The sequence below is a fragment of the Trematomus bernacchii genome, unplaced genomic scaffold (genome assembly GCF_902827165.1).
Source record: "Trematomus bernacchii unplaced genomic scaffold, fTreBer1.1, whole genome shotgun sequence".
In the NCBI taxonomy this organism is placed as follows: Eukaryota; Metazoa; Chordata; class Actinopteri; order Perciformes; family Nototheniidae; genus Trematomus; species Trematomus bernacchii.
Window position 1 is genome coordinate 3,934,053 of NW_022987531.1, and position 21,886 is coordinate 3,955,938.

General features: G+C 41.9%; 1 protein-coding gene and 1 long non-coding RNA gene across 4 annotated transcripts in view; one reads left to right on the forward strand and one right to left on the reverse strand.

The window, feature by feature from the left end:
- The window catches only part of LOC117475737 (stromal membrane-associated protein 1-like), a 128,440-nt gene that overhangs the window by 46,888 nt on the left and 59,666 nt on the right, over positions 1–21,886 (forward strand). The gene's annotated exons all lie outside the window — the stretch shown is intronic.
- Positions 1,732–2,464, reverse strand: LOC117475747. The gene is made up of 3 exons (XR_004555199.1): positions 2,326–2,464; positions 2,203–2,236; positions 1,732–1,769 (listed from the first exon to the last, which is right to left on the reverse strand). It is a non-coding gene; the product is annotated as an uncharacterized LOC117475747 (long non-coding RNA).

The following is a 21,886-nucleotide window of genomic DNA, read 5'->3' on the forward strand; positions in this document are numbered from 1 at the left end:
AACTTTAGTTCATGAGAGTTCTTTTAGTTCTGACGAACTAAAGCAGATCGCGTTCACACCAAAATGAGTTCCTGGGGGTGGATTAGGCAAATGAGCCGCTGACGTCACTTATTCTTCTTCTGCTCAGGTTTTCCTGGCAGGCTGCAAACAACTTCACGGCGAGTACAGTAGGTGGCGGTATGCACCTTAAAGTTGCAATCCGCCAAAAAACCGAGAGAAGAAGAAAAAAAACTTCCGCTTCCGCTGGATGCTTCTGTTTACCTTCCGACCTCAGACACGGTATGGAGTTGACGTTTTGATGGTCGTGTTATACAGCTTCGTAACTGAGTTATTTAAGCCAATAACTCAGCCACAAATACAGATCGACCATTCAAATGCAATAGAAATGCTGAGTCGGAGGCGAAGGCGGTTAAGAAGCCTTAACAAAAGGATTAGACGACGAAATCACACGCGATGGACATGTTTCGCCGTTGTACAGCCGAGGATGATGACCGTTATCACGCCCAAAGAACAGCAATGGTACGTTCATTAAATCACATTAATACTATCTAATGTAGGATTTATGGAGTTATGTAGGGCTAATTTGTGTCTTTGTATGTGTTCCAGATATGCGAATACTACGGAACTCTGGGTGAACAATAGAACGTCGGCCTGGTGGGAGGTGCTGCCAACGTGTGCAGTGGATCGAAGATTTCCGAATGTCCAAGGGCTCTTTTCAACTCCTCTGTATTCGCCTGGAAGCAACGTTGTGGAGAGGCATCTGAACAGCATGGAAATTGTAAATTGACAATAAAGCTGATATTTTGTACAGTGCATTTGGTTCTCTTTTATTTACCAGTCAACAGACACAATTACAATAGTGCAGACACCTTAGTGCAAAGATTAAATGTCAGTATCAAAACAGTACTCATACTGTATATTTGTATATTAATGAGTATATTATGTTAAATGTGTGTTAAAGACAATGGGATGAGGTTGAAAGCTCTTTAAAAACGTTTGTATACATACATGTTAACATACATGTTAACATACATGTTAAGCATGCACACCTGAAGAACTACGTTACACACACACAGGTTAGTCTGTCTACTGCTGCTGGTTTAAACAAAGACAGTCATGATGCTAGTGCCGTGCATGTAGGTTCTCTTTTATTTATCAGCAGCAGATCAATAAGTGTCAGTAGTATCAAAACAATATAATAACAGTGGCAATATATATATATATATATATATATATATATATATATATATATATATATAAAAACAATAGGTAGGCTCAGCAGCAGACACACCTTTGTGCAAAGTTAGGTGTCAGTATTAATAACAGTGGCATATATATATAATCACAATAATACAAAATTAACTGTCACAGGTGTCGCCAATTTGGGGTGAAGTGTCTTGCCCAGGGACACAACGACATCCTGACTGCAGTGGGGTTTGAACCTGTGCTCCCCTGATCCGAACACCAACGCACCAGACCACTGCACCACACGCCTCCCAACAAGTCATTGTACAGTTTATCAACGACAAGTTTTTCTTAATTTTTGTATTGAAGGCCTGTTGGATTTAATCAGCTCGCTTAGCACTGCCAGAAGCCCAGCCAGAAAGGTATTTTGTTGCTCCACCTCGATTCCTGGGCCTTGTGTGAATGCAGCAGCCGTTCGTCGTGCATCTCCTTGGCACGCAGGTCCTCATTCTCCTTGCTGACCATGGCACGGCGGGCCATCGCCATGATGGTGTCAAGGAAGCTGTCATCGCGTGCCCACTTTCCTAAGGTGAAATAAGCAAGATACAAGATCAGTTTAATCGCAACAACGAGACAACATTGTCCAAATCTGTCTCTGCAGGCACACAACAGGAGGAACACGGGAACACCTTTGATTTGACTATTAACATTTTAAATGGTGAAGGCACTAGCAATTGGGGGATGGAGGGCTCTCAGGACATGATAGGGACAAATAGATACAAATTAAACGTTTTACAATTTTAATGCAAGCATTAATGATGCTATGAAGCTTTGAATGATTCATACCGTAATAGAATAAGCCACATAGTCTTTAAATAGCCTTAGACACTTGACAGTGACTTTATTTAAAAGTTATTTCTGTCTGTAATGCATCTTTGCACCACATTGACATGATAAGCTGCAACAATCACATTTAAATTAAATAAGTGGAGGTGGAGTGTGACTGTGTGTACGTACCATTTGACGATTGACCAGACGATGTGGACCCCATCTGCAAAGCAAAACAAGTTGATCTTACAAACACTTCCTAACATGTAAACAACGCTCTGTATGAACGTGTGAAGCAGAGTGTTAGCCCACCTTGGGGGAGCGTGTCTGGGGTAAGTTGACGGAGTGTTTCAGCCTTTTGACGGCCTCAGTGATGGCCTGGGTCTCCGTCTCGTCCAGAGCACAGCACAGGTTCTTCAGAGTCTGCACCACCCGCTCCACCGTCTTATACTGGGTGTTCTGAATATAGAGATACACGTTGGTCAGAGGTAGGAAGTAGCGGAGTACAAATACCTCGTTACTGTACTTAAGTACATTCCACTAATTATTTTTCTGATCACTTTTTACTTCTACTTCTTACATTTTGAACACAAATACCTGTACTTTCTACTTCTTACATTTTGAACACAAATACCTGTACTTTCTACTTCTTACATTTTGAACACAAATACCTGTACTTTCTACTTCTTACATTTTCCAAACAGGCTGGTTACTTCAGTTTGAATGTGTGTTTGGTGGCGTGATCATTATTATTTAGAGTCATTGCGTGCCTATTGATTTGAACACGATCCGTGTATCCATCATTTCCTGGTCTTCTCTAAAGAAGAGGGACCAATGAAAACGTTGTCATGTTGCTGTTGTTCAGCATGGAAACATTCATTAGCTAACAATGACATTATTGTTCTATTAATATAAAGGGAGGTCAGGTACTCTTTAAAACAGCTGGTAGTTATGGGTACTTTTTACTTAAGTACATTTCAAAGCCCTCTTTACTTTTACTTAAGAAGTTTTACCAGAGTATTTCAAACACGAGTATCTGTACTTCTACTTGAGTAAAGGATGGAGGTGTGTGGCGCAGTGGATAAGTGCATTGGTGTTCGGATCAGGGGTCACAGGTTCAAACCCCACTGCAGTCAGCATGTCGTTGTGTCCCTGAGACACTTCACCTCAAAGTGCTCCTGTGGGGATTGCCCACAGTATTGAGTATGTAAGCTTTGGATAAAAGCGTCTAACAAGTGACATGTAATGATTCAAAAAGCTTTTGAATATTGAATAACAAACCAATGTGGTTTACTTGTTATCCACAGTTTAGCTGCTAAATGTTTTTTAGCAATGCTTTTCTTTGTGCTCCACATATCTAAATGTATAAAGTGTGTTTTCACCTCCGTTCCCTCCTGTTTGCTGCAGTATGGCAGCAGCGGTCAGGATGGACCGGGCACAGGGTGTGGAGCTGCCTACTCTCAGCGGGGGGGAACTGAACGTGGAAACTGTGTTTCTCTGAGGGATCCTCCATGTAGTCTGAGAAGCCTTCTGAGGAAACAAGGTCAAACTATTTAGGATAATACAAGGAACAATGTTTAGGCAGTAAATAGAATTTCAATTACATTTCTACTTAAATGTGCAAAAATATTAGAACATCAGTCTTTGTGGCATGCAGGTAATCAACTGTTTAAGCTTTTACCATTAACATGTAGAATGAATGTTGCAAATTACTTGAAATTACTTCAACTACAATCTATTGTTTACCTCTATGCATTAGCCACAGAGGTAGCATTATGTCCAGCTAGCATGCTAATTGCTAACGTTATATTATCGTTTTATCCCGGAGGGGAAAACTAGTTTCTAATCCTGAGAGAAACACCTCACCTGAAACACACGATTAGTGCCATGAGTTAGTGAAGCAAATTACAGAACATTGCACACTTATTCACAAGTCAAAACGTGTTCATAGCGGGCATGGATGAGAATAGCTAGCTAGCTAGATGTTATTAGCCAGCTTGGACCTAACGTTAGCAAGTTCTACCATGGCTAGCTCGATCTACTGAGCAAATAAAAGTACATCTAAGACCAGTATTGTGCAGATTAAAACAGTGCAGTGCATGTATTTTATTTTACCTTGGTAGTCGTCCCGACATGACTTTGCCAGGTCTGCTAACTTTGCAGAGCCACAGAAACTGCATTCAGTAGAAGCTTCTGAATGTGGCGCTTCGCGTCCTCCGAGTCAATCGCCAGAAGCGCCGAGACATCCTCATCACTCCACCGCTCCGATGATTTATTTAGTGTTGCTATAATAACTGCTTTCACAAAAGGAATCTCTTCGTGTGTGCTGCGAAGCGAGGAAATACAATGGCCGCTTACAACAAAAAATTCTGAGTCAAACGGGCGTGGTTTGCATTCCGCACAGCCAATCAGACGTACGAACTACTTTCTCCCACGATAGACCCTGCTCTGTAGCAGGGACTGAAAAGCGAGTCTCGCGAACTAAGTTGAGCTACTTTAGTTCCTGGGGCGTTTTGGTGTGAACGCAAATATATCGTAGTTCTGATGAACTATTGTGGGAAAAGTACACCAAAGTACTCCGGTGTGAACGCACCTATTTTACCCAAATCTTGGGAACCAGGATTAAAAACCCATACTATCTTCTTATTGAGGTTATATTACAAAACATTGATTTGCGTATCATACATAGTTTTATTACATATGCACCGGTTTCAGTTGTTCAGTACATTTACTCAAATACTAAAAAAAAGAGCTATTAAGCAACATATTGGTATCTAGTTTATTATTGAAATCCATGGTGAATTGATACTTAAAGAATAATTAACGTGTATGTTTTATGTAGATATGCATAACTGTGAAGTTCTTTCATATTCAAAAAAAGTGCTCTCTTTGTATGTCCATGACGCAGTCAGGCAGAGCTACGTTAATGCGGAAGTGGGTGTGGTTACATTTCAATTGGGTTGGAAAAACGATAGACACGACCTGGCAATTCCAAATGTTGCCAATTCTGAATGTATTTATTTAAACAGGATATACTATGCTCATTTTCTTGTTCATATTTGTATTGTGTACTCCTACTGTGACATGTCTCCATGCTTTAATGTTCAAAAAGGTCTTTATTTTTCTCGTGCTGCATACAGCACCTCTTTTCACCCTCTGATTGGTTAGCTGGCCGGCTCTGTTGTTATTGGTCAACTGTTTAAAAGTTTCCCGTTCCTTAGCCCATCACGTGAAATATGTTGGAGCGCTAGCCAATAGAAGGGAAAATGTTACACAAAAAACATAACACACTACAGGAAAGGGAAAACCCCAAAATGAAATGAAGTGATGATTTTCTTTATTCAACATATTTAACTATTCCAGGATAAAAGCGCAAAATAACTTTATACATATGCATATCCGACAACACGTTTGTTTTTTGTCCACCTGGCACAAGTATGTCCTTAATTCATGAACCTGGGTCATCATGGGTCAATTCCATTTTTCTATTGTAAATAAACACATTTGTATTCTTTCAAAATTAACACAGTCTTCCCTTAGATGAACCAGGGATGGTTTTGGTAACAAGGTTCAAGGTTCTTTATTGTCAAACTAACATAGCTACGGAGTAATTATGTCGTTGAAAATCTTAGGTCACAGGCTTCTCCAACAATGCAACACAATAATACAGATAAGCAGACAATATTAAAACAATATTAAAATATACTATATTAAAAGTAATGAAAAAACAAAAATAGTTTTAAAAAAAAGTGAGAAAAAAAAAAGTGGAATAGTGCAACTCACATTTAAAAGTTCCCATGATGGTCCTCATACTGGGAATAGACATCTTAGCTAGAGATCAGTGCTGTTTTCTATTGGACAGCTTGCACTACTTTGTTCACGGTACATCTACGTGAACTGCTGAAACAATTTCAAACATTCATCTGCTAATTAGTAATATATATCTACTATCTAATATATATCATTCCAATAACTTGTATATAGACTCGTACTGCACTATTCCACATACTCACTTTATTTTAGAACTATTTTTCTTTTTGTATTACCTTTTACTATCTGTATTATTATTATGTTGCATTGTTGGAGAAGCCTGTGACATAAGATTTTCAACGACATAATTACTCTGTAGCTATGTTAGTTTGACAATAAAGAACCTTGAACCTTGATCTACACCATGTCCATTGCCAATGCAGCATGAGCTGTTTGTTCTGCCATGAGTGCATTAGTTGTGAGTGTCAGTATCTGGACCACACATTATTTCAATGTTAGAGGAATCAACAAGACATCACATTGTGTCTTGCAACCCCTGTGTGATGAGTCCAGTGATTGGCCTAAAAACGTCACAAGAGAGCAGCGCAGTCACCCCGGAGGAAGGGTTCGCTGATTCCTCCCCTTGTTTTCCTGTATTAGTCATACAGATGTCCTGTCTGCTGTGTCCACAGTGCTTGCCAATGTTCTGCGTGTTCCTGCAGCCATGTGGCAGTTTGCTTAACGTCTGCCATCCAATGACACTAAGGACATCATCACAGCACCGCTAGCAACGCTGCAGCAAAAGTTCAGTGCAGATTTTCTCTTGGATTTTTGACAGTTTGACAAAAGGTTGGACCCCAAAATACAGCTTTTAATTAAATAAAGCTAATAACAAGGACAGTTTAACACAAACACACACTGGGGGACCAAAACAAAGAAAACAAAAGAAAAACTGAACGACAACAGACCATAGACGGCACATGGAACAAGGGCCGAACACGGGGAATCAGCCAGGGCCAAAATAACAACACACATCAGTAACCAGACGGGAACAAAGAAGACAAACCTTTAGAGAACACTAGGGAGACAGGCATGTACAGGACTAATCACAAAGACAAGACACAGCTGGGTAGGGCAGGCAAAAACAAGAGGGTAATAAGTGCAAAGAATCATACAACCAAACATGCGGGAAAACACAGGAAATAGACGAGACAGGATTTTTTTGTCATTTTCTGAAATGTTTTATTTGATCTCTTTACCTGGTAATAGCCTTACAAATGAATAAAAACAGCATACTGGTGCCCCACTGCATGAAGCTGGTGGTTTTTGTTGTCAATTCCTCTGACAGTCACTTTTTTTTGGGGTTCTCTAGCTGTCAGTATTTGTCCATTCAAAAACCCCATAACGTCTTCTTTAAATCATTCACCAATTCGATTTTGGGGGTCAGAGGTCAAGGTCGCTGTGACCTCAAAGAAACATTTTGGCCATAACAGTTCACATGATAAATGTACACAAATTAGTAATAGGATCAAAGAAACAAATGATGACACTTTAGACTTGATGGACGTTGGCTGAGCCGATTAACCTCAAGGCTTTATGTTTTTGCTTTTTACTATGCATCTCTTCTTATTCTGTTTTTGTGCTACTGTTGCTGCAAGAAAACTGAGTTTCTCCACTGGTTATTCATAAAAGCTTATCTTAAGTTATCACATGTTATTACACGCCTTAGTACTCGATTCTGATTGGTGAATCTGGACATCCCAGAGGTGATTGATTCTCGCTTTCCGAATGCTGCTAAGGAGAACACACCATATAAGTTATTCAGTCAGAGAGTGCATCTATTGGAGATGCAGAATTGAAATGGGGGGATAGAGGGGATTACATTGCTTTAAATGTTTGGCGGGCTTGGGAGTCAAACCTGCTCGGCAGTGAACACCACATATGGGAGCGGGAACAGCAGCAGAAGAAGACAGACAGGAAGTAAACACTAAAGGGAACAGCAGAAGAAGACAGGCAGGAAGTAAACACTAAAGGGAACAGCAGAAGAAGACAGACAGGAAGTAAACACTAAAGGGAACAGCAGAAGAAGACAGACAGGAAGTAAACATTAACAGGAACATCAGAATCTTATCTGCAATCATCTCACAAAGCATAACTCAAGGTCATTCAGTTGCTATTCTTTTAAAGCACAGTAGAAAAATATTACAGTTTAAACATCTAAAAACATCCCTTAGCCTCCATACTACTTGTTTTATTCGTCTATGTGCAACTACTGTAATTTACTTCAGCGAGTGTCCTTTATAAGAGTATAAATTGATCCATTAAAGGTGCCCAGTGTCTCAGTTAAGATGTTAACCATCGCTCTGTTTCACTATCAGTGTACACACAGCCAGACACCTCTATCTCTAACTCCCAATATCTGTTCGACCTCTATTCATCCTCTTCACCCGGCTCGCACTCTTGTTATCCATCTACTCTTTATCATTCTCTCCCCCCCCTTACCCTCCAGCCTCTTTTCTCTTTATCTTCTCCATCAGCCTATCCGTGCCTGTTTAGTGCTGCGTCGACAACTCCGGCAGTATCAAAGTCGGAAGAAGAGCAAGATTTAAGAGAGGGAGGGGTTGGAACCTTATAAGACATCAACAGAATAATTAGGGGGATAGAAAATGATTTCACATCCCTTCTGTGCCGCGTTCACCACCACAGGCAACAAAAGCAAGTAGTCGTTTAATGCCTAAACAGCTGAGGAAAGGGGAAGAAGGATGGAGAAAACATTCCTCTGCTCATTCCTTAGAAACACAGTCAGTGTTAGTTTTCACCCTAAGGTGTCGTAGAGAGCAAAGGAGGGGGAGAGAAAAGGCTGTGAGAAAGTAAGGGAGGTGGTTTCCTGTTAATGATGTAACTTTTTAAGTCGCTTGTAACAATGGTATGGACATACAGCATAAAGGTCTTCAGATGATTTCTACAGATGCATGGGTACTGAAGAGAGAAACCTGAAGAGGCCTTAACAAAGACCAATTGCACCAATATCACCAAACCAAAGAAGTATAAATGCAACATAGAGCACTTTAAAGGCAGAAGGTCTATACTTGGAATACAAAAAGAATACACCAACACCCAAAGGTCTGGACCACAACACATTTACCAGCCAATGGCACGTTAGCCTGCAACAGCACTTTGACAACCCTGGAGTTTGACTGACAGAGAAGACCTTCCATCTGAAAGCAACTTAACTCTTGACAGCAATAAATGTCAGCAGTCTGGTAAACAAACTTTTTCAGGACAGTGCAAAAGGTACAAGAGCGGTATGACAATCACACGAGCGGTATGACAATCACACAAGAGCAGTATGACAATCACACGAGCGGTATGACAATCACACAAGAGCGGTATGACAATCACACGAGCGGTATGACAATCACACAAGAGCGGTATGACAATCACACAAGAGCGGTATGACAATCACACGAGCGGTATGACAATCACACGAGCGGTATGACAATCACACAAGAGCGGTATGACAATCACACAAGAGCGGTATGACAATCACACAAGAGCGGTATGACAATCACACAAGAGCAGTATGACAATCACACAAGAGCAGTATGACAATCACACGAGCGGTATGACAATCACACAAGAGCAGTATGACAATCACACAAGAGCGGTATGACAATCACACGAGCGGTATGACAATCACACAAGAGCGGTATGACAATCACACAAGAGCGGTATGACAATCACACGAGCGGTATGACAATCACACAAGAGCGGTATGACAATCACACGAGCGGTATGACAATCACACGAGCGGTATGACAATCACACAAGAGCGGTATGACAATCACACGAGCGGTATGACAATCACACAAGAGCGGTATGACAATCACACGAGCGGTATGACAATCACACAAGAGCGGTATGACAATCACACAAGAGCGGTATGACAATCACACAAGAGCGGTATGACAATCACACAAGAGCGGTATGACAATCACACAAGAGCGGTATGACAATCAAACAAGAGCGGTATGACAATCACACGAGCGGTATGACAATCACACAAGAGCGGTATGACAATCACACAAGAGCGGTATGACAATCACACAAGAGCGGTATGACAATCACACAAGAGCAGTATGACAATCACACAAGAGCAGTATGACAATCACACGAGCGGTATGACAATCACACAAGAGCAGTATGACAATCACACAAGAGCGGTATGACAATCACACGAGCGGTATGACAATCACACAAGAGCGGTATGACAATCACACAAGAGCGGTATGACAATCACACGAGCGGTATGACAATCACACAAGAGCGGTATGACAATCACACGAGCGGTATGACAATCACACGAGCGGTATGACAATCACACAAGAGCGGTATGACAATCACACGAGCGGTATGACAATCACACAAGAGCGGTATGACAATCACACGAGCGGTATGACAATCACACAAGAGCGGTATGACAATCACACAAGAGCGGTATGACAATCACACAAGAGCGGTATGACAATCACACAAGAGCGGTATGACAATCACACAAGAGCGGTATGACAATCAAACAAGAGCGGTATGACAATCACACAAGAGCGGTATGACAATCACACAAGAGCGGTATGACAATCACACAAGAGCGGTATGACAATCACACAAGAACAGGACAGCGTCCAGAGAGGCCGGCCAGCTCAGGACAGAGTAATTAAATGATTATCCTGTTGCTGTGCATTTCAATGATACAGAGCTGGACAACTGTTTTCACAATTTAATGGTATAAATAATAAAGGTAACACGCCAATGAGAGGGGTTGGTATTACAGTATATGTCAAGCCCTTAGGAAGTGCTCAGATCATTGAAGCAAACATGTAGGGGGCCAAACAGTGGCCCAAAAATACTTTTCCCATTGACTTAATTTGGGATATTACCAGATCTTTTTGTTTAGGTTTTTAACTTCATGGTCTAAACCAGGGGTGCCCAACCTTTTTTGAACCGAGAGCTACTTTTAAAGTTGCCAGTCTGCCGAGATCTACCAGTCCAAATAGAGAGGCGTAGCCATTACTGACAGCCTACCAGGTAAATACACACTTCTACTTGTATAAAACTGACCTTTGTACGATTAATACTTCATAAAAAACTGCAGATCCTTTATCTTACCTCTTTCTACTCTACACACATACAAGTATTTAACTGAAGATACACAACAGTGTTGTTGATACAGAGTTGGAGTTTATTCACACGTCACATACTACAGTGGGTTATGTTTTCAAGAAACATTGAACAGTGCTGCCACATATGACACAGGAAAAAAAGAAAAGACTCTGAACCCTTTCTTTGCCATTATATAAAAATAGTGTTGCTACAAAAGTATAAATTAGGCTTACTAATAAGACAACTCAGATCTGAAGCTACACAGGAATCTGCTGCCAAAGTGCAATAAAAAAGACAAAATTAATAGAATCAAACCCTTTTTTTGTTGCATTTTAGTAGAGTATAAAAAGAAATGCCTTTAAAATAGGATGCAAGCAACACTAGTTTCTTAACCTGAATTGATAATAAACTATAATCAATTTAAACAGAACAGATCTTAATGTTTGCATTCTTATACCATTTTGTACAATAATTATAATGAATAAGTTCAAACAAACTCAAACTTACAGCTGATTAATAACGGTATCTAACTTGAGTTTTTATTATATCAAAAACCTGTTGAAATGCTACTGTTATTTTTACTGTCCCCAAAAAGCGCGTCGGCAGCCTCCAGGAATGCTTCTTTTACAACTTCGCCGTCTTTGAAAGACTTCATGTGTTTCGCAAGAACGTGACTGACACGATAAGATGCTATGGTAGCAGCCTTGCTCTTGTTGTTGGGCCTGGTGAAAATGGACTGCTGTGCATTTAGCTGTCCTTTCAGGTCCCTCACCTTTTGGGAGCGTAGGGCAGAATTAGGAGGGAATCCCGTCTCGTAGCGTTTGTGCACTGTTTTGAAATGCCGCTCCTAAATTAACCTTCTTCGATAAAGCCACGCTCACATTGCAGATGAGACAGATAGACTTTGAATTGGAATAGATAAACAAATAATCATCCTCCCACTCGGAGTGAAAATTATATATTTTGGGCTTTTTTTGCTTCTGCCATAATTGCGGTCTTGTGTGTGTGCGGACTGTCACTCCTGTTGACACGGACAACGTCATGATCTGACTTCTTTCACTATTTCTGGCTTCATCGATCCGTTCAGCTGCTGTGTGGAGAGGCAGTAAGCGGAGACAAGGAACAAATCTAGAGGGAGGTAGCTGTATGCATGAAAGAAAGGCAGCAAACAGCCAGATGGCAGGGCATAAACAAGGAAATGATAAAAGGTTAGAACTGTTTAGATCAATGTGTTAACTGACAAGTCTTGTTACGAACTGGAAAGATTTAAGTCCTGTGCCAAAGCAGCTAACGGTATATATGTCAGATTGGATTGATATGGATTTTGAAGAAGGATTGAAAATGGCAATAGTGATTGTACAAAGAGTGTGTTCATTTTTGGATGATGGCCTGCTTTCATAATAGATTGGTGTGCAACGAGCTGTAGAAGGCATAAGCCGAGCTTTTCGCCATCTAAGAAAAACAATACTTACACGGCTTGAATTCTCATAAGTCTTCTGAACATGAAAGAAGTGCTATCCTATGCATGCAAATGTGATATTTGGAATGATGTTTTCTTGACTTTTTGCTTTTTGTATCTCCCCGCTGCCTCCATCCGTCCCTCTCCATCGCTTTGTGGCCCAGTCCATCTGCTACTTTAATAATAGCTGTCAGTGGAAAAATGCATATTGAGACCAACTGTCTTACATCTGATACCAGGGGATTGCTGTACAGACATAGTTTTGAAGCTACAGTAATCAATCATTTTCATATAAACTGATCAAAATATGTGAAAGCGATCAAAAGGATGAATACAGCTCGTCAAAAAGTAGGCAAAAACTGAATGCAGTTGTGAGAATCATAACAATTAGGTTTTAAATCTTACAGCTGCTAATATTGATATAATCACAATAGCAATGTGAATAGTGTCACAATGAGTTGTTAACCTACAGATCTCCTGAACTGGCAGCCTCCCTATGCTACAGAGCTGTATAATGAGTATGAGGGTTAGGTAGGGATTCATTATGTATCCATTTGGCCCAAAACGTAATTGTTTTGGTTCATCGCAGACATCTCATTCAGCGAAAAATGCTCCAAACAGCCACACAAACAACCTGCTCAGCACCAACCCGCCGACATAGTTAGGGTTGTGATACTTAATCAGCAGCTAAAGAGCCAGATTTGTTTCTCTAAAATAAACATCTAAAATGTAGAGAATATTGGATTCTTATCAGGTGGACCCAATCGCACCTCCTGATAAATACATCAAACAGGTGCTGGTGGTAGGGGGCTTTCCTCTTTGCATCAGTTCAATCAGGATGATCCTCTTCACCTCCTCAGACCATATGACCATGTCAGGCCTCAGGGATGTTTGGACGACATGGGGAAAATGTAATTTCCTCCAAGTTCCACCCTTACCTCTCAAGATTGTGCCGCCTGCAGGAAGCTCGTATTGGACTTCCTACAAGAGGCTGGCTTCTCCCCTGCTCTGATGAACTGAAAGCTGGTCAAACTTAGGTCTGACCCTTTTTCTGTCTCTCCTGCTCCAAGATCTCAGCCCATAGTCTTCAGACCTTGTCATGATGCCATCTGTATCTCCCCTAGCAGTCTTGCTTCCCGCCAGTATGTGCGGCGATACAAATGAATGAACATGTTGCCCATACACAGCTGTATCTCACTGTTTCCTACCAAATACATAATATTTTTTGTTCCCAACTTGTTTTTGCTGCACTCAAGCAGCAATAACACCTGTGATTATAGGTGTAAATGAACGACCGACAACATTTCAACTTTACCGTCCGAGCCTTTTCAAGGTGTATTTGGGGAGCTGTTGCATAGACAACAAGATCACTTTCTGTTTCCTGAGGGCCTAGAAACTACCAACACCAAACCAATCAATCAATCAAAATACTTCATTAATCCAAGGAGCACATGCAATTTCCTAACAGTTGCACCATATTAGAACAAAATACATACATATTTAATTAAACATAAGTTGAAGTAAAAATGCTCAATAAAAGTCCTTGTAGCCACTGGAAACAGCGTCTTAAGCATGGGAACGAGGCAGGACGTCCTCCACAGCACAGAGAACGAAAACGTTGATGGAAACGTTGCCCAAACAGTCCGGAGGCCATCGATAGAAACGATACGATACGATATACTTTATTGTCCCCGTAAGGACATTTGTTCTGGAAACATTGTTGTCGGATATATCCTGCTGCAGCCATGTTGCCCTAAAGAAAAACTACACTTCAGATATTCCGTCGGACTCCTAGCTAATGCCATTAGCTTGTCAATATTAGTCAGCGATCTTACGTTGCCAATGATGACAGGGTGGGGATACAGCTTTTATCTCTTTTTCTTAATAAAGACACACTGCATTTGTTCCACCACAACTATTTCCGCTACTGGTGATATTTTTGCAAGAACTTAAATTGATAACTTTTGTTAAAAGGGGATTGTTCTCACACCTACAAGGGAACAAAAGCACTATCCTATTTCTGGAGATCTTACTCTGTGACGGAAAATGCGATGGAGACCAAAATCAGTGCCAAAATATATAAACATCTGACCTACATTTATCAGGTGGATCCAAATGACTGAACATGTTGCTGTAACTGCTGAACGCAAACTAGAGATCTTTCCAGCTGACACAGAATTGCACGGTTACAGTTAAGAGAACCTGTTATTGTACAGCCACAACATTTACTTCATAATGATGTTTAAAGCAGAAAAATATGTCTATTGCCACTTCTCTCCATAACATTAATTACGCATGACTAAATAAGCAGCCATCATGTCAAAGCTTTGAGGAAACCGCTTTTGATATTTAGGATTTAAACATTTAACAACTAATCTGCTCTGTCAGGACTGTGGGTTTTGTTTGATCACATGTGACAGTGCCCTGGCTTTATGTTTTTGTTCTACATTTCGGTTTGATCCATGTTTTCCTCTCTTCAATACCCTTTGATGAGCTGGGAAATAAAAAAGCCTTGTAAAAAAACAACAACCAGCTGGTGTTTGTAGACTGCAGAGTTCGAGCAGTCTGTCTCACAGGTCAATGGCAGGTTAATGGAGGTCATCCCTGTGTGTGTGTGTGTGTGTGTGTGTGTGTGTGTGTGTGTGTGTGTGTGTGTGTGTGTGTGTGTGTGTGTGTGTGTGTGTGTGTGTGTGTGTGTGTGTGTGTGTGTGTGTGTGTGTGTGTGTTGTGTGTGTGTGTGTGTGTGTGTGTGCGGTGTGTGTGTGTGTGTGTGTGTGTGTGTGTGTGTGTGTGTGTGTGTGTGTGTGTGTGCGCGTGCGTGCGATCTTGACACAATTCATTCTGTTCAGCTTTGAGGCTGAACATAACCTTGACTTGCGGCATTCTTTGAAGCGAAGAGCACTCTGCTGTGGAAGAGAAAATACTCCCTTCCGTCTAATTAACTCTGCTTCTCTTTCCCCTCTCTTCTCCTTGTTCCGTCTGTCTTTATTTCTTCTTCTCCGCTTCCTCTCTTGTCTGTGTCTAACTGTAACGGAGGTGATCTCTGGGACGGTAGATCTCGGTCTCCGTTACGTATTGTATAGCTTCACTATTGGCGAAGTATATTCATTTGCTCCACGGTAAAACATTGCACAGGAAGCATTTTATATAAAAGAGGACAAGAGCTTGTGTGGCGTTCAAACCCGTTTATTGAATGGTTGACGTCAGTATGAGAACACATTCATCCTGTCGGGGGCTGGATTGGCACGCCAACCTATGGGTATATATACATATATATATATGTACAAAGTGTGATTAGCGTTTCTAGGAATTCATTAGATGTTTAGACTAAGCAATATACATTTCGGTTATCAATTTGTCATATCATCAAGGTTCAAGGTTCAAGGTTCTTTATTGTCAAACTAACATAGCTACAGAGTAATTATGTCGTTGAAAATCTTAGGTCACAGGCTTCTCCAACAGTGCAACACAATAATACAGATAAGTAGACAATATTAAACAATATTAAAATATACTATATTAAAAGTAATACAAAAAAAAAATACAAAAAGAAAAATGGTTTAAAAAAAAAAGTGAGAGTAAAAAAAAGTAGAATAGTGCAATACGAGTCTATATACAAGTTATTGGAATGATATATTAGATAATAGATGAATAATGACTAAGTAGCAGATGAATGTTATGAAATTGTTCCAGCAGTTCCGTTTAACAGTCTTATTGCCTGCGGGATGAAGCTGTCTCTGAATTGTTTTTGTCCGGATGCTGCGGTAACGTCTGCCAGACGGCAGCAGACTGAACAGTTTGTGGCTGGGGTGATGGGGGTCTTTTATAATCCTGAGGGATTTCTTCCTGAGCCGCTGGGAGTAAAGGTCCTCCATGGATGGCAGCTCCGTCCTGGTGATGTTCTGTGCAGTTTTCACCACCCTCTGTAAAGCTTTACGATTGAGGTCGGTGCAGCTGCCGTACCAGGCCGTGATGCAGCCAGTCAGGATGCTCTCTATGGTGCACCTGTAGAAGGTCAGGATACTCTCTATGGTGCACCTGTAGAAGGTCAGGATCCTCTCTATGGTGCACCTGTAGAAGGTCAGGATACTCTCTATGGTGCACCTGTAGAAGGTCAGGATCCTCTCTATGGTGCACCTGTAGAAGGTCAGGATCCTCTCTATGGTGCACCTGTAGAAGGTCAGGATGCTCTCTATGGTGCACCTGTAGAAGGTCAGGATGCTCTCTATGGTGCACCTGTAGAAGGTCAGGATCCTCTCTATGGTGCACCTGTAGAAGGTCAGGATGCTCTCTATGGTGCACCTGTAGAAGGTCAGGATGCTCTCTATGGTGCACCTGTAGAAGGTCAGGATGCTCTCTATGGTGCACCTGTAGAAGGTCAGGATGCTCTCTATGGTGCACCTGTAGAAGGTCAGGATGCTCTCTATGATGCACCTGTAGAAGGTCAGGATGCTCTCTATGGTGCACCTGTAGAAGGTCAGGATGCTCTCTATGGTGCACCTGTAGAAGGTCAGGATACTCTCTATGATGCACCTGTAGAAGGTCAGGATGCTCTCTATGGTGCACCTGTAGAAGGTCAGGATGCTCTCTATGGTGCACCTGTAGAAGGTCAGGATGCTCTCTATGGTGAACCTGTAGAAGGTCAGGATGCTCTCTATGGTGCACCTGTAGAAGGTCAGGATGCTCTCTATGGTGCACCTGTAGAAGTTGCAGAGTATCCTGGAATCCATTTTGAACCTCCTCAGCCTGCGGAGGAAGAAGAGCCGCTGTCGAGCTTTCTTGGTGATGGTGGTGGTGTGAAGGGTCCATGTCAGGTCCTCAGTGATGTGGACCCCAAGGAACCTGAAGCTGCTGACTCTCCACCGCAGTCCCATTGATGGCGATGGGGGCGTGTCCCTCTCTCTGCTGCTTCCTGTAATCCACAATCAGCTCCTTTGTTTTGCTGATGTTGAGATGGAGGTTGTTATCCTGGCACCAAGATGTCAGTTTTCCGACCTCCTCTCTGTACGCCGTCTCGTCGCCATCTGTGATCTGGCCGATGACGGTCGTGTCGTCAGCAAACTTCACGATGGTGTTGGAGCTGTGTGTGGCCACGAAGTCGTGAGTGAACAGGGAGTAGAGGAGAGGGCTGAGCACGCAGCCTTGAGCGGCTCTGGTGTTGAGGATCAGGGTGGAGGATGTGATGTTTCCCACCCGCACTGCCTGGGGTCTGCCCGTCAGGAAGTTCAGGATCCAGTCACAGAGGGCGCTGTTGAGCCCTCGGTCTCTGAGCTTGATGGCCAGCTTGGAGGGCACAATGGGTGTTGAATGCTGAACTGTAGTCAATGAACAGCATTCTCACATATGTGTTCCTGTTCCTCGGGTCCACGTGTGAGAGGGCAGTGTGGATGGTGTAGGCTATGGCGTCGTCTGTGGACCTGTTTGCTCTGTAGGCAAACTGCAGGGGGTCCAGAGAGTCCGGGAGGGAGGAGGTGATGAATGTTTTGACTAACCGCTCAAATCACTTCATTATGATGGAGGTGAGTGCTACTGGGCGGTAGTCGTTGGGGCAGGTGATGATTGTCTTTTTGGGGACAGGAACGATGGTGGAGTGTTTGAAGCATGTGGGGACTACAGACTGCAGCAGGGACCTGTTGAAGAGGTCTGTGAACACCTCTGCCAGCTGAACTGCACACACCCTGAGAACACGGCCAGGGATGCCATCAGGTCCAGGAGCCTTGTGTGGGTTAACCCTTTTAAAGGATTTACACACATCTGCCCTGTTTAAAACAAAAGGGCAGTGCTGCAGAGCAGAGTCCGACTCCTCACTCCATCGCTGTACAATCCTTGTTTCCGGTCTATGCCTTTTAAGTTTCTGCTTGTAAGCAGGCAGCAGCAGCAGCAGCAGCAGAGAGATGTGGTCTGATTTGCCGAAGGGAGGGCGAGGGAGAGCCTTATATCCATGTAGAAAAGGGGAATAAACATGGTCCAGTATGTTTCCCCCGCGCGTCGGACAGCTGATGTGTTGGTAGTATTTCGGCAGGACCTTCTTCATGTTAGCGGTGTTAAATCCCCGGCCACAACGAACGCCGCATCTGGCCGTGATGTCTCGGTCTTGTCGATAATCCCAAACAGCTGATCGAGTGCCGTGTTATTGTCGGTTTGCGGCGGAATATACACTGCTGTTATCACAACAGATGTGAATTCTCTCGGCAGGTAAAAAGCCCGGCATGTGATCATAAGGTGCTCTAGATGAGCGGAACAGTCCGAAGAAATAACCTTCACATCTGTGCACCAGTTGTTATTAGTCATTACACACACACCGCCACCTTTACTTTTCCCCGAGTTAACAGTCCGGTCCTGGCGAAAAATAGTGAATCCGTCAGGAACAATGGCGGAATCCCGGCGCGGGTCCCTCGCTTCGTCTTCCTTCTGCGTCTCTCAGGTACAGCAACAGGTAGCCATGGCGAATTTCCATTGTTCGTCGGAGGGTTATTGTCCGAGACGTTTCGGATGTGAATGAGTTCCTCTCTGCTATATTGTATAGCAGAGTTGGTGCGGTCGGCTTGCATGTTGCGAACCATGTTAAAAGTAAAACGGCAAAAAGTAAATAAACACGCACAAAATACGAAAAAAGGAGAGGAGCCAAAAGACAATGCGGCCATCTTCATCGGCGCAGTAATGTGATTCCCTGCAGTAGTTAACATCATAACACTCACCTCCACCTGTTCTCCCGGGTGTTTCTCAATCGCGAGTAAAGCTGCTTCAGAGCCACTATTTCAAGCATACTACGTCATCGAGTGCCGCCGAAGTACTGTTCCAATCTCCAGCATACTTGGAAATCTACCGAGCCCGGCGTACTCCGTTTGGAGAAATATCGAGGTTGCACATGAGTAGACTCCGCGGTCTTAAAATCCCCACAATGCTTTGCGCACGGACCAATTTCCCCAAATCTGTGGCGGAAGATGTAAGGCGGGGCCTATCATATGACGCACACCTGCACACTTGCTAGCGTGTTCCACTCTTCGTTTTCCGAATGCCAGGAAGTATTCTTGACTCGCTTCTGAAGCAAGATGCTCGGCAGACATGTGCTACCAAGCAAGCGTACTCGCGATTGAGAAACACCCCCCGTCTCCGGTCCCAAGGTCTGTCACCGTAAAGAGTCCCCGGGGAAACGGCGAACCCTCTTTTATCGTTCCGGATGGGGTTAAAAGAGCAGGGTGGAGGCAGGGGTGGTTTTATATCATGTACATTGATCTTGTTGGTTTATAATATTTTTCTTTTCATACATTAATTAGGTATAATTTAATTAATGGATGTTTGTTATTCTCAACTAAATGTTTATTGTTATTTAACTGGTTTCCTTATCTGAGCTAACCATCTCTGCACATGCCACCCCTTTTGATGGTACGGTCCAATTGATGGGCCTATAAAGGGTGGCATGTTAGGCTCATTGAGGAGAGAGATAGTGTTGGAGACAGTCATATGGGGATATTGATGTTGTCAACCATGTACCAATGATGAATAAATTCCCACACCTGGTTGTATCAGGACGTTCTGTATGGAGCTAATTTCCTGCCATAACTCCACAAACAAACTAAACAGGTTTTACAAATGCCTCATGATTCACTAACAAACACAATGTGGTTTGCAAATACAAAACACCATCTACAAACTAATGCATTTAGTTTTGCAAAGAAAAAACGTATCTATCAAATAAACACATAACATTTTTCTAATAAATCATGTTTCAGAGACAAATTCAGCATAGGTTTTACAAGTACACACATTTTTTTACAACTACAACACTTCTTTTTACAAGTACAACACTTTTTTTTACAGGTACAACATTTTTTCTTCTCACGGCAGAATATTACTGCCAAAAGTCACGTGACTCACTCACGTGACTTTTGGCAGTAATATTCCGCCGTGGTTGTGCTCATACACACTCACACATGCTCACTCACACATGCTCCACGGCAGCAGGGGGCGCTACTGAGTCCATTGGGAAGGCGGGAGGTTGAGCAGAGAATGGAACAGCCCTTGCCAGCCTGATGACAGCTGTGTTTCTAGCGATCCAGCGATCTGAATTTAGCGATCACAACGAAAACAGCCAAGACACATATTGAGCCCAGAAAATGAATGTTCTTAGGGCTGTAAATATAATAAGCCTTTGTCTAAAATGGACAACATTGTAACTAAGGAGATTTAAACTATACAGCGATTCTGCACTCGGTCAATCAGCTGCTCTTCATTTTCTTTCCTGCTATATTCAATGAGTGATACAAATATTTTTTAACATACGTTCTGAATAAAACTGATACTGTTGGACTCGGTACTAGTTGACTGCTACCAGAAATAAAAGGAAGTACTTTACTGTGTACTTTGTGAGTAATCCTCTGTCAGAGTCCCCTCCATAGTACATAATGCATGTTTTTTGCTATCTTTGATGAATGATAAAAATAAAATGTTACCATTAGTTCTTAATGAAATTGATACGGTTTGACTTTGTATTAGTAAGCCTACTACTAACAATACATTGAAGTACTTTTACTGTGTATTTTTTGAGAAATACTCTGTCAAAGTCACCTCCTGAGAACAAAATCAAGCCACTTCTGCTAAGTTTGATGAGGGAAAAAAATATGTTTTGCCATTAGTTCTTCGTGAGATTGACACTGTTGGACTCAGTACTAGTACCACAAGTACTATGAAGTACTTTTACTGTGTACTTTTTGAGTAATCCTCTGTCAATGTCCCCTCCTGAGTACAATAATGCATGTTTCTCTGCTATTTTGAATAAGCGTTAAAACACCTTTCTTATGAGACTGATATTGTTGGACAGAGTACTTTAAGAGGATGGTTGACATGATATCAGCAATACTTCCAGTCAGTACTCCAGCAGCAGCATTTTTACCCCTTGGAAAGTCTTTAGAGTCTGGCCTGGATAGCTGGTCACAAATATCCTTCAGCAAAGTGACGCACCCTTGTGACTCTTGTTGGCCTCTTATGGGGCTGCTGTCTTTTAAATATGATTATTTCTCTGCTCCTAGTTCATTCCTCTCAGATTCTTCCATCAGTCCCAGTCATTGCATGTCTGTCAATAGAGCTTGGAAAAATGTGTCCAATTCAACAAAATGTTTTTGTGAAGGTCAGAGCTAAATTATAGATTGTTTGATTGTGTAATTACAAGGTGAGAGAAAATAAATCCACATCCTCCTATTAAACTTATTTTATTTACTTTTCCATGTTGTACATATACTTACTTGCATTACATGTTGAACCACATGCTGGATATCTTCCCCAGCCTCAAGGAAATACAATAAAATTAATGGATTCATAATTTAAAATGTTTATAAAAATGTATAAATTAATAATGTTGTGTGCAAACATTTCAAATTGAAATATAAAATGAAAAATAAGTTTACTTTTGAAATGATTTCTCACAAAAACCTTTCTAAATTATAGTAAATTATTAAAAAAAGGTTTCGTCAATATACGTTTTTCTGCCTAAAATAGTTAAAATTG